The 9,942-nt window shown below is 39.0% G+C and overlaps 1 pseudogene; it reads right to left on the bottom strand.

Moving 5' to 3' along the window:
• Nucleotides 1-6,074: 6,074 nt before the first annotated feature.
• The window catches only part of LOC113371708, a 5,624-nt pseudogene continuing 1,756 nt past the window's right edge, over nucleotides 6,075-9,942 (bottom strand).

The raw sequence follows: 9,942 nt of genomic DNA, 5'->3' as shown, positions 1-9,942 counted from the left end.
TTATATCTATATCTATATTTATATTTAGTATAGTAGTAGTAGTAGTCAATTTGTAAAATCCTATATTATTAAAATATATAGATTTTATATTTGCGGTCCGCAGACCCAAATAATTTCAACTCGCACCGATCAAACGTTCATAAAACGAATGATCCTCGGTGCGAGAAGCTTTGGTGGTTCTGCCACACTTCACATACTCACAACATTATTAATAAAAGTTACGCTAATATATCATTGACAGACTAAAAGTATCGAATACGATGTAAAAACTACACCGGGGAATGATATCCGTACCCGCCTGAACAACATAGCGTACTTTAGCCTGAGCTTGCTCGCATCGCACTCGACACGACCTATCCCCCTATATAAGGCGCGCGGCCACAGCGTAAGTATTCGACTGAGTCCCAAGCGACGTGATTTTGACCTGCGGCGAGGCGTCGCTCCGGGTTACGGTGTGAATCGTCAAGACAAAAGTCTGGGAAAATTTTGAACTGTGAACCCTTATGATAGAAATTTTTTTTTCGAAAATTTTGTTAGATGTTCAAACAGTTTTATATATATGGATAATATGAATTATAGTTAATTATTGAGTTTTTAGGTGTTTTTTTGTTTTTTTTTTAAACTTTTGTATAAAAATATGTATTTATTGATTTTTATAGATCTCAATGAATATAATACAAATTTATATATAGTTATATTATTTTTTTTAATTATTTGTTTAAATTTTCTAATTTTACAATAAATGTTCACACCAGTTTTCCTCGATTTTCTCTTAAACGGTAAAAAATACAAAAAAACTTTGTTCGTACGAAAGATGCAGAATAAAATTACGAATAAAATGGTATATAAATGGTTAGGTGTGTTCATATAATTTTCTCTAGATTTTCCGATTTTCCCGAATTTTCACGACGGCAACTCGCCTGTAGGCCACACCGTGCGAAATTCGAAGTTGTGATATATAGAAAAAGAACTAAGAATTTTGAGACCTTTCTAATGATGTATAATACTTTATATGTTTTCTTCAGAGAAATATCGAATCGTGAGGAGTGTTGCTCTAACCTATCCGCACTTTGCATTTTGACAAGTTAACAACTACACAGATTGCTCTATACTATCTAAACGGTAAAAGATACAAAAAAACTTTGTTCGTACGAAAGATGCAGAATAAAATTACGAATAAAATGATGTATAACTCGATATATGTCATAATATATTTTTCATGAGATTTTTCAATTTTTCCTTTAAATTAAAAAATGTTTTGAATTTTTCGCCGACTTTAAATTCATTTGCGGGTTATGCTTTTTTTTACAATATTGTTTCAAATAATGTAAAAAGTTAAATTAGCAAGGTGCCTCAATATGCAAAAAATTGGCCCACCCTATTGATATTTCTTAGTAAAACCCGTATATTTAACCACAGTTTTCTAAGAAACCACTGGATAGGGAGGGCCAATTCATTATAGAAGTAAAATTAAGCGATATGGGCACCTTTTATATGAAATATATGTGTTATTTAAATGAATTTTGACTGCAAACCATATATCGCAAATAACTTTTTAGCCAGCAAAATTTTCAATAAAATACTGTTTTTAATAAGTAAATGTATTAATTTAGGCATGTGAATAATTCAAATTGTGAGTTTTATTTTTATTAAGAGTTTGTGCTGGGGTTTTTGAATCGGGTTTAGTTTGTTGTTATTTATTTCCATCAGAGTGCGCTTGTATTTTTTTATTTTAATTCTAGAAATTTCGAAAATAATATATTAATGTGACAATTCCGCATAAATGTTCATTCAGTTCGTCACTAGGGCGTCAAGTATCAATGGCGAGTTCTTATTTAAATTCAGGCGCAAGTGCCAGTAATTTGAATCATATGCACTCGCATGATCAAATTACATTTGGACCAGCAGAAGAATTTACAGGAGTGAATCTTCCGACAATTATGGAAGTTATCAGGTATTATTTTTATTTGGCGGAAAAATCAAAAAAAAAAACAAAATAAAATGTTTTCATATAAAACATTTACTTCAAATGTGGTAACGAAATTGATTCAGACGTGAGAAAAAATTGATATTCCAATTATGGAGAAACGAAGTATCGCTAGAAAATTGAACCGATTGATTGATAAATATAAAAGTACAAATAAAAGCAAGTCTACCCAAGCATCATTTTAGGAGTTTGTAGAATCCACGAAAGAATTATTTTATATTGGAAAATGCAAATGCGATTTGCGAAAAATACTGTGTTCTTGTGGACTGGTTCCAGAACATTTACCAGCGTTTATGATGGATCAACATAATGAGAGGAAATCTACGATACCAGAATATATTATAAAAATTGAAGATAAAGTATCAGAATCTACAATAACTAGCAATATTACTCCAGGTGAGACATATACTCCAGATGTTGGTTTTGATTTTAAAAGCAGTTCGGAAAGTTCACAAAATACTTCTCATATAAAACGTGGTCCATATAGTCGAAGATATAAGGCTCCAAGCTATGCCTTAATGTGCGACAGATTTGCAATTTCTGATAGAGTTGGTCCTCTATCGCAATAGCAATAGAGATAGCAATCCTGCGTGACCTGGGCGTAACGGATGATTGGGGCAATCCTGTCATTATGGATAAAAATAAAAGCGTTCGTGAGAGGCAGAAAAATAGGCAAGCTCTACACAAACGATATGATTCTTCTGAATTAATAGCATTTTCATTCGACAGCCGAAAAAATGATTCTATTACCATGGAAAAAATCGATAAAAAGTTTCACCCACGAATGATTAAAGAAGCGCATTTAGTTATTTTAAAGGAACCGAATAGCCGATTGTTGGGTTACACAAAATTGGAAAATGAAGATTCGGAAAGTAAAGTAATCAAATTGAACGAGTTTTTCGCCGATAAAGGAATAGCTCTCGATTCTTTGATAGGCATATGTTGCAATGGTGAACCAGCAAATACAGGCTTAAAAAATGGGATTTTACGTCGATTTGAAATTCAGTTAAACAGGCCACTGCATTGGTTTGTGTGTCTTCTCCACTTTAACGAACTTTCACTTCGCCATTTATTTAACTATTTGGAAAAATCATTGACCACTGGACCACAAACAAAAACTGGAATATTAAACAAACAAATTGAAACATGCGAAAATATACCGGTGAGTTATAACATATTTACTATTTTTTAATACCCTATGTTCAAATTTAATATAATTTATTTTTTCCTATATACTTCCAGCCGGTAAAAGACTTTGAAACAATCCTACTTGAAAATTTGGCTGATATAAGTCCTGCTGAATCGACAACTGACTCAAGTTATTTAATCAAAATAGCTAAAGCAGTTGCTTCTGGAGAAGTATCGACAGACTTAGCTAACATGAAACCAGGGCCAATAGCACATTCCCGTTGGCTCACGAAGGCTAGTAGGTTACTTCAGTTATATGTAACTACTAATAAGCCATCCAAAAATTTGAAAATTCTGGCAAACTACGTAATGAAAGTATATATTCCAATGTACTTTAGCATTAAATATTACAACTCTGTGGTGTATGGTAGTATATTATTTTATAAATTTATTAGCTGGACGCAATATTTAGACTCGAATTTAAGACAAATTGTGAACAATGTTGCTAAAGAAAACGCTAAATTTTAAATAAAAATATAACTTAAAGAAATAAAAATGTTGTATTTAAACCATGTCATGTAAATAAATAATAGAATAAATATATGTCATTCCTAAAAACCCCAAAACAATATTTTTCTACAAAAGTAGTTTGACCTGTTTCGATGCTAGATTCTAGGTTAGGCTTACTCGCTAATGTCCCCTAAAAGTTTACTTGATGTAGTCTGAGGTACCCGTAAGTTACTGATTTCAAAAAGCCGAAAAATGTTTTTAACCTGTTTCGATGCAAGATTCTAGGTAAGGCTTACTCGCTAATGTCCCCTAAAAGTTTACTTGATGTAGTCTGAGGTACCCGTAAGTTACTGATTTCAAAAAGCCGGAAAATGTTTTTAACCTGTTTCGATGCAAGATTCTAGGTTAGGCTTACTCGCTAATGTCCCCTAAAAGTTTACTTGATGTAGTCTGAGGTACCCGTCTGTCACTGATTTCAAAAAGCCGGAAAATGTTTTTAACCTGTTTTGATGCAAGATTCTAGGTTAGGCTTACTCGCTAATGTCCCCTAAAAGTTTACTTGATAAAGTCTGAGGTACCCGTAAATTACTGATTTCAAAAAGCCGGAAAATGTTCTTAACCTGTTTCGATGCAAGATTCTAGGTTAGGCTTACTCGCCAATGTCCCCTAAAAGTTTACTTGATGTAGTCTGAGGTACTCGTAAGTTACTGATTTCAAAAAGCCGGAAAATGTTTTTAACCTGTTTCGATGCAAGATTCTAGTTTAGGCTTACTCGCTAATGTCCCCTAAAAGTTTACTTGATGTAGTCTGAGGTACCCGTAAATTACTGATTTCAAAAAGCCGGAAAATGTTTTTAACCTGTTTCGATGCAAGATTTTAGGTTAGGCTTATTCGCCGATGTCCCCTAAAAGTTTACTTGATGTAGTCTGAGGTACCCGTAAGTTACTGATTTCAAAAAGCCGGAAGATGTTTTTAACCTGTTTCGATGCAAGATTCTAGGTTAGGCTTACTCGCTAATATTCCCTAAAAGTTTACTTGATGTGGTCTGAGGTACCCGTAAATTACTGATTTCAAAAAGCCGGAAAATGTTTTTAACCTGTTTCGATGCAAGATTCTAGGTTAGGCTCACTCGCTAATATCCCCTAAAAGTTTACTTGATGTAGTCTGAGGTACCCGTAAATTTAAGATTTCAAAAAGCCGGAAAATGTTTTTAACCTGTTTCGATGCAAGATTCTAGGTTAGGCTTACTCGCCAATGTCCCCTAAAAGTTTACTTGATGTAGTCTGTGGTACCCGTAAGTTACTGATTTCAAAAAGCCGAAAAATATTTTTAACCTGTTTCGATGCAAGATTCTAGGTTAGGCTTACTCGCTAATATACCCTAAAAGTTTACTTGATGTAGTCTGAGGTACCCGTAAATTACTGATCTTAAAAAGCCGGAAAATGTTTTTAACCTGTTTTGATGCAAGATTCTAGGTTAGGCTTACTCGCCAATGTCCTCTAAAAGTTTACTTGATGTAGTCTGAGGTACCCGTAAGTTTTTGATTTCAAAAAGCCGGAAAATGTTTTTAACTTGTTTTGATGCAAGATTCTAGGTTAGGCTTACTCGCTAATGTCCCCTAAAAGTTTACTTGATGTAGTCTGAGGTACCCGTAAATTACTGATTTCAAAAAGCCGGAAAATATTTTTAACCAGTTTCAATGCAAGATTCTAGGTTAGGCTTACTCGCCAATGTCCCCTAAAAGTTTACTTGATGTAGTTTGAAATCATATATAAATACTGAATATTTTGTTAAAAAAGAAATAAATATACTGAATATTTTATTATAAAAGAATCGAAATATTTATAGGTTGGAAGTTACTAATTATTTAGAGTATATTATAAAAATTAAATAAAAATAGCAACTTGCACGTATTTTGCATATTGACAACTTACACGTATTCTGCAAATTGACAACTTGCACGCATTCTGCAAATTGACAACTTGCACGTATTTTACACATTGACAACTTGCACGCATTTGCATTATAGATAACTTATACGTACTTTGCTTATTAACAACTTGAACGCATTTCCTAGAAATTTAGCAAAAAACATTCTCCCTATTTAGAATTTAATGAATTATATCATATATTTATTTTAAAAAATTATGAAAAGTTTCTCTTAAAAACATATATTTCGTAAACTTACAAAATATTTATAACTATTCTCTTGACATTATGGTTATTGAAAGAAATAATGAATATTTCTAGTATTGGAATTTGTTGATAAGTTTTTATTTACGTGCTGACTCACGCACGTTGTACAAAATAGCTAGGTAGATACCGAAGAAGTGTCACATGTACAGCATGTACAAGTTTTCGACTGTCAAGCCTACTGATTGTGGCATGCTGCAATGCGACGGCTTAAGGCGTATGCTCTAATAGCTTGGGGTGACGTCAAGCCAACATGACGAATCCCCAAGCCAAGGGCTGAGTCTCAACGGATCGCAGCGTGGTAACTGCTCTGCCGAGTACAACACCCCGCCAGGTACCTAAGTCGTTTACAAACGATTCCGAGTCTCTACATCGAACTAGTGACCCATGATCGACCGCTATAGGCAAGACAGATATAACGGACGGATATCGCCCCTGTCCAGCGCCTCATTCGGCTAAAAATGGCTCATAAATCACATTGTATTGAGCCTTTCGACTCACAAGACTCTTAGAGATATCGTTGCTTACTTTGTCTAGAAAGGATACGGCCTTAAAGGCGTTCAGGCATAATCCCACGGATGGTAGCTTCGCACCACCGGCCGCTCGACCGGGTGCGTGAACCAAATGTCCGAACCTGCGGTTTCTCTCGTACTGAGCAGGATTACTATCGCCACGACGATTCATCAGTAGGGTAAAACTAACCTGTCTCACGACGGTCTAAACCCAGCTCACGTTCCCACGCTTGGCAAATTCTGCTACGCAATGATAGGAAGAGCCGACAACGAAAGATCAAAAAGCAACGTCGGTATGAACGCTTGGCTGCCACAAGCCAGTTATCCCTGTGGTAACTTTTCTGACACCTCTTGCTGAAAACTCTTCAAGCCAAAAGGATCGATAGACCATGCTTTCGCAGTCCCTGTGCACACTGAACAACGAGATCAAGCCAGCATTTGCCCTTTTGCTCTACGCGAGGTTTCTGTCCTCGCTGAGCTGGCCTTAGAACACCTGCGTTATTATTTGACGGATGTACCGCCCCAGTCAAACTCCCCGCCTAGCAGTTTCCTCGAATCGGATCACGCTAGAGTATTGTTGGCGATCGGCGCAATGCCTCACACCACTCTTATGCTCTTGGCTCTAGAAAACCGTGACAGTCGGAACGCAAGTTTTCGACGCACGCTTTCCGCCCAATCGAGTAAGTAAAGAAACGATGAAAGTAGTGGTATTTCACCGACGATATTACTATCTCCCACTTATGCTACACCTTTCATGTCTCCTTACAATGCCAGACTAGAGTCAAGCTCAACAGGGTCTTCTTTCCCCGCTAATTTTTCCAAGCCCGTTCCCTTGGCAGTGGTTTCGCTAGAAAGTAGATAGGGACAGTGGGAAACTCGTTAATCCATTCATGCGCGTCACTAGTTAGATGACGAGGCATTTGGCTATTTTTTTGGCTAGGAGGGGAATGCATTTACGCACACCGGTCGCCAGGTTGACCAGGTAGTGTGGGACTCGGCCCGAAGGCAATACCCACTAAACCTAACTCCTAGTTTTATGCCTGACGGGATGTTATGCGCAGGCAGCACGCTGTATTCCAGGTTTCATTCTACCCTATCCCCTGGCAACTCATGGACGTTGTTTTGGTCCAAGCGCTGAAACCGTTGAGTCCTCCGATCAAAACTCTTGTGGAAATAATCTTTAATTCGTCTTTCTTAATAACTTTCCCTGACAGTAGAAAGTTTGCAGAGTCCATATGCCACACTCCTCTGTTATTTAAGGTGACAGTACTAAATATCACATCAGATACGTTGTACCTTTCTTTTATCTGTGCGTCCAAACTCTTATAATGTTCTATCTTTATGAGCCAGATCCATATCTACGTTGCTCCCAACGATTTGTATGTCAATCACAATAGCAGAATCGCCTTGCGTCGCTATAAGATCAGGTTTACGTGTTCCCTCTGGTGTTTGGAACAATGGCTCCCATTCGAAACGAGAGTGTCTCTTCTCGAGAGCTCTTTTGACGTATTTGGTGACTGCATTATGTCTCTCAATTCTTTGTCTATGACTTCGATGGCACGTTTGTAATATGTGATCTAGAGTCTCTAGAGCGTTGCATCCTGCTCTACAAAACCCATCTTCTCGGCGACCTCTCGTGGTCCGGCTTCTGCATGGCATAGAATTAATTATAAGACGAGCGCAGTTAATGAAGTTCCGACCTGATAGGATTTTCTTGCCATCGGTAACCCACCGGTGTTGCTGGGGGACTTTCGATAACTTCGTGAGCGCCCGCTCGTCCACTGAATTGTGGAGGAGCTCAGCCCATATGTCATCTAACTGTTTAGCGGAACCTATAATGTTCCCGTTGTCAGTCAGTCGTTTCTCGCAATTCTCAACCTCAAGCTGATGGAAACTTGAGTCTGGCCATCCCAGGTTCATAAGCCTTCCCTTTCTTCTTAAAGGCACCAACCATCTTAGAGACGGGAGGGATAAGCCCCCATCTCTGTCTTTGGCATAGAAATAAGCGTTGGTCGTATCTGTCGGTAACCTTAGCCATGATCTTACGGCTTTTCTAATTATGAAGTCAAGGCTTTTAAGAAGGCCAAGTGTTGTGTTCCCTAACCTCAGCTGGTGTAACAGTTTTGGAATTCCGACTGTTCTTAATGCGAACAGTCGTTGTTGCGGTTTCAAGGGAGCTTTGGAAAGCTTTTCTATGATGTCCTGCAATTTCTGCCTTAGATCGCACATTTTGGCGCCCACTGGAGTGAAAGATACTCCGAGATAACTCCAAACTTCCACCCTGGAAAGGGCAGGTAGGTCTCGACCACCACAGCTGAATTTTATGTTATTATCAACGTATGATTTTTTGACATGTGGCGCATTCCTGATTGCTATTGTAAAAGATTTGGCGGTGTTGATGATAAGGCCGCATTTTGAGAGAAAATCATTAGCGTGGTCTAGCATTGCCTGAAGGCCTTTTTGTGACGACGCCGCAAATACCAAGTCGTCAGCGAACGCCATGATGTTTAGTAATTTTCCCTCTATCACAACCCCTATCTCAGGAGGGGAGCTTTCAATGAGCCTTTTTATAATTAGATTAAACAAGACTGGCGATAAAGGAATTCCTTGTTTAACCCCGCTCCTCGGACTAATGGGATCCGAGTGCCAGTTATCCCAACGGAGTCTCGTCCACCTGTTCTCATATGTGTACTCTATATACTGTGTGCATCTACTGGGTAAATTGTAGTATTTTAGGGTATCAAAAAGAGTCATAGTTACTCCCGCCGTTTACCCGCTCTTGCTTGAATTTCTTCACGTTGACATTCAGAGCACTGGGCAGAAATCACATTGCGTCAACACCCGCTAGGGCCATCGCAATGCTTTGTTTTAATTAGACAGTCGGATTCCCCTAGTCCGTGCCAGTTCTGAGCTGACCGTTGAATGGCGGCCGAAGAGTACGAATGACCGACCGAAGCCGGCACAGAAACCTCGCAGCAAGAAAGATCCGCGGGGGGCCTAGACACGGGACCGAGCTCGGATCTAAGTCACAAGGACAATTTCACCTCGCCCAGGCCCGGCACATCGGCCTACGCCCGCTTCCCAACCAAGCCCGGTACGCCCCGATCCTCATAGCCAATCCTTATCCCGTAGTTACGGATCCAATTTGCCGACTTCCCTTACCTACATTTATCTATCGACTAGAGGCTCTTCACCTTGGAGACCTGCTGCGGATATGGGTACGAACCGGCGCGACACCTACCGTGGCCCTCTCCTGGATTTTCAAGGTCCGAGGGGAAGATACGGACACCGCCGCAACAGCGGTGCTCTTCGCGTTCCAAACCCTATCTCCCTCCTAGAGGATTCCAGGAAGCTCGAACGCTCGTACAGAAAAGAAAACTCTCTCCGTATTTCCCGACGGCGTCTCCAGGTCACTTTGGGTTACCCCGACGAACTCTCTTGCGAGGGCCCGACTTGTAAACGGTTCCGCTGCAGGGTTCCGGAATAGGAACTGGATTCCCTTTCACCCGATGGGTGTGAAATTTTATTCAAAATAAAATACACCAACATCAACATAGGATTTCTCCTGGGGCTTAGGATCGACTGACTCGTGTGCAACGGCTGTTCACACGA

The sequence above is a fragment of the Ctenocephalides felis genome, unplaced genomic scaffold (genome assembly GCF_003426905.1).
Source record: "Ctenocephalides felis isolate EL2017-DRISC unplaced genomic scaffold, ASM342690v1 CF-g0.4_SCAFFOLD_01492, whole genome shotgun sequence".
Lineage (NCBI taxonomy): Eukaryota > Metazoa > Arthropoda > Insecta > Siphonaptera > Pulicidae > Ctenocephalides > Ctenocephalides felis.
Note: the sequence above shows the minus strand (reverse complement) of the source record. Positions and strands in the feature narration are given on the sequence as shown.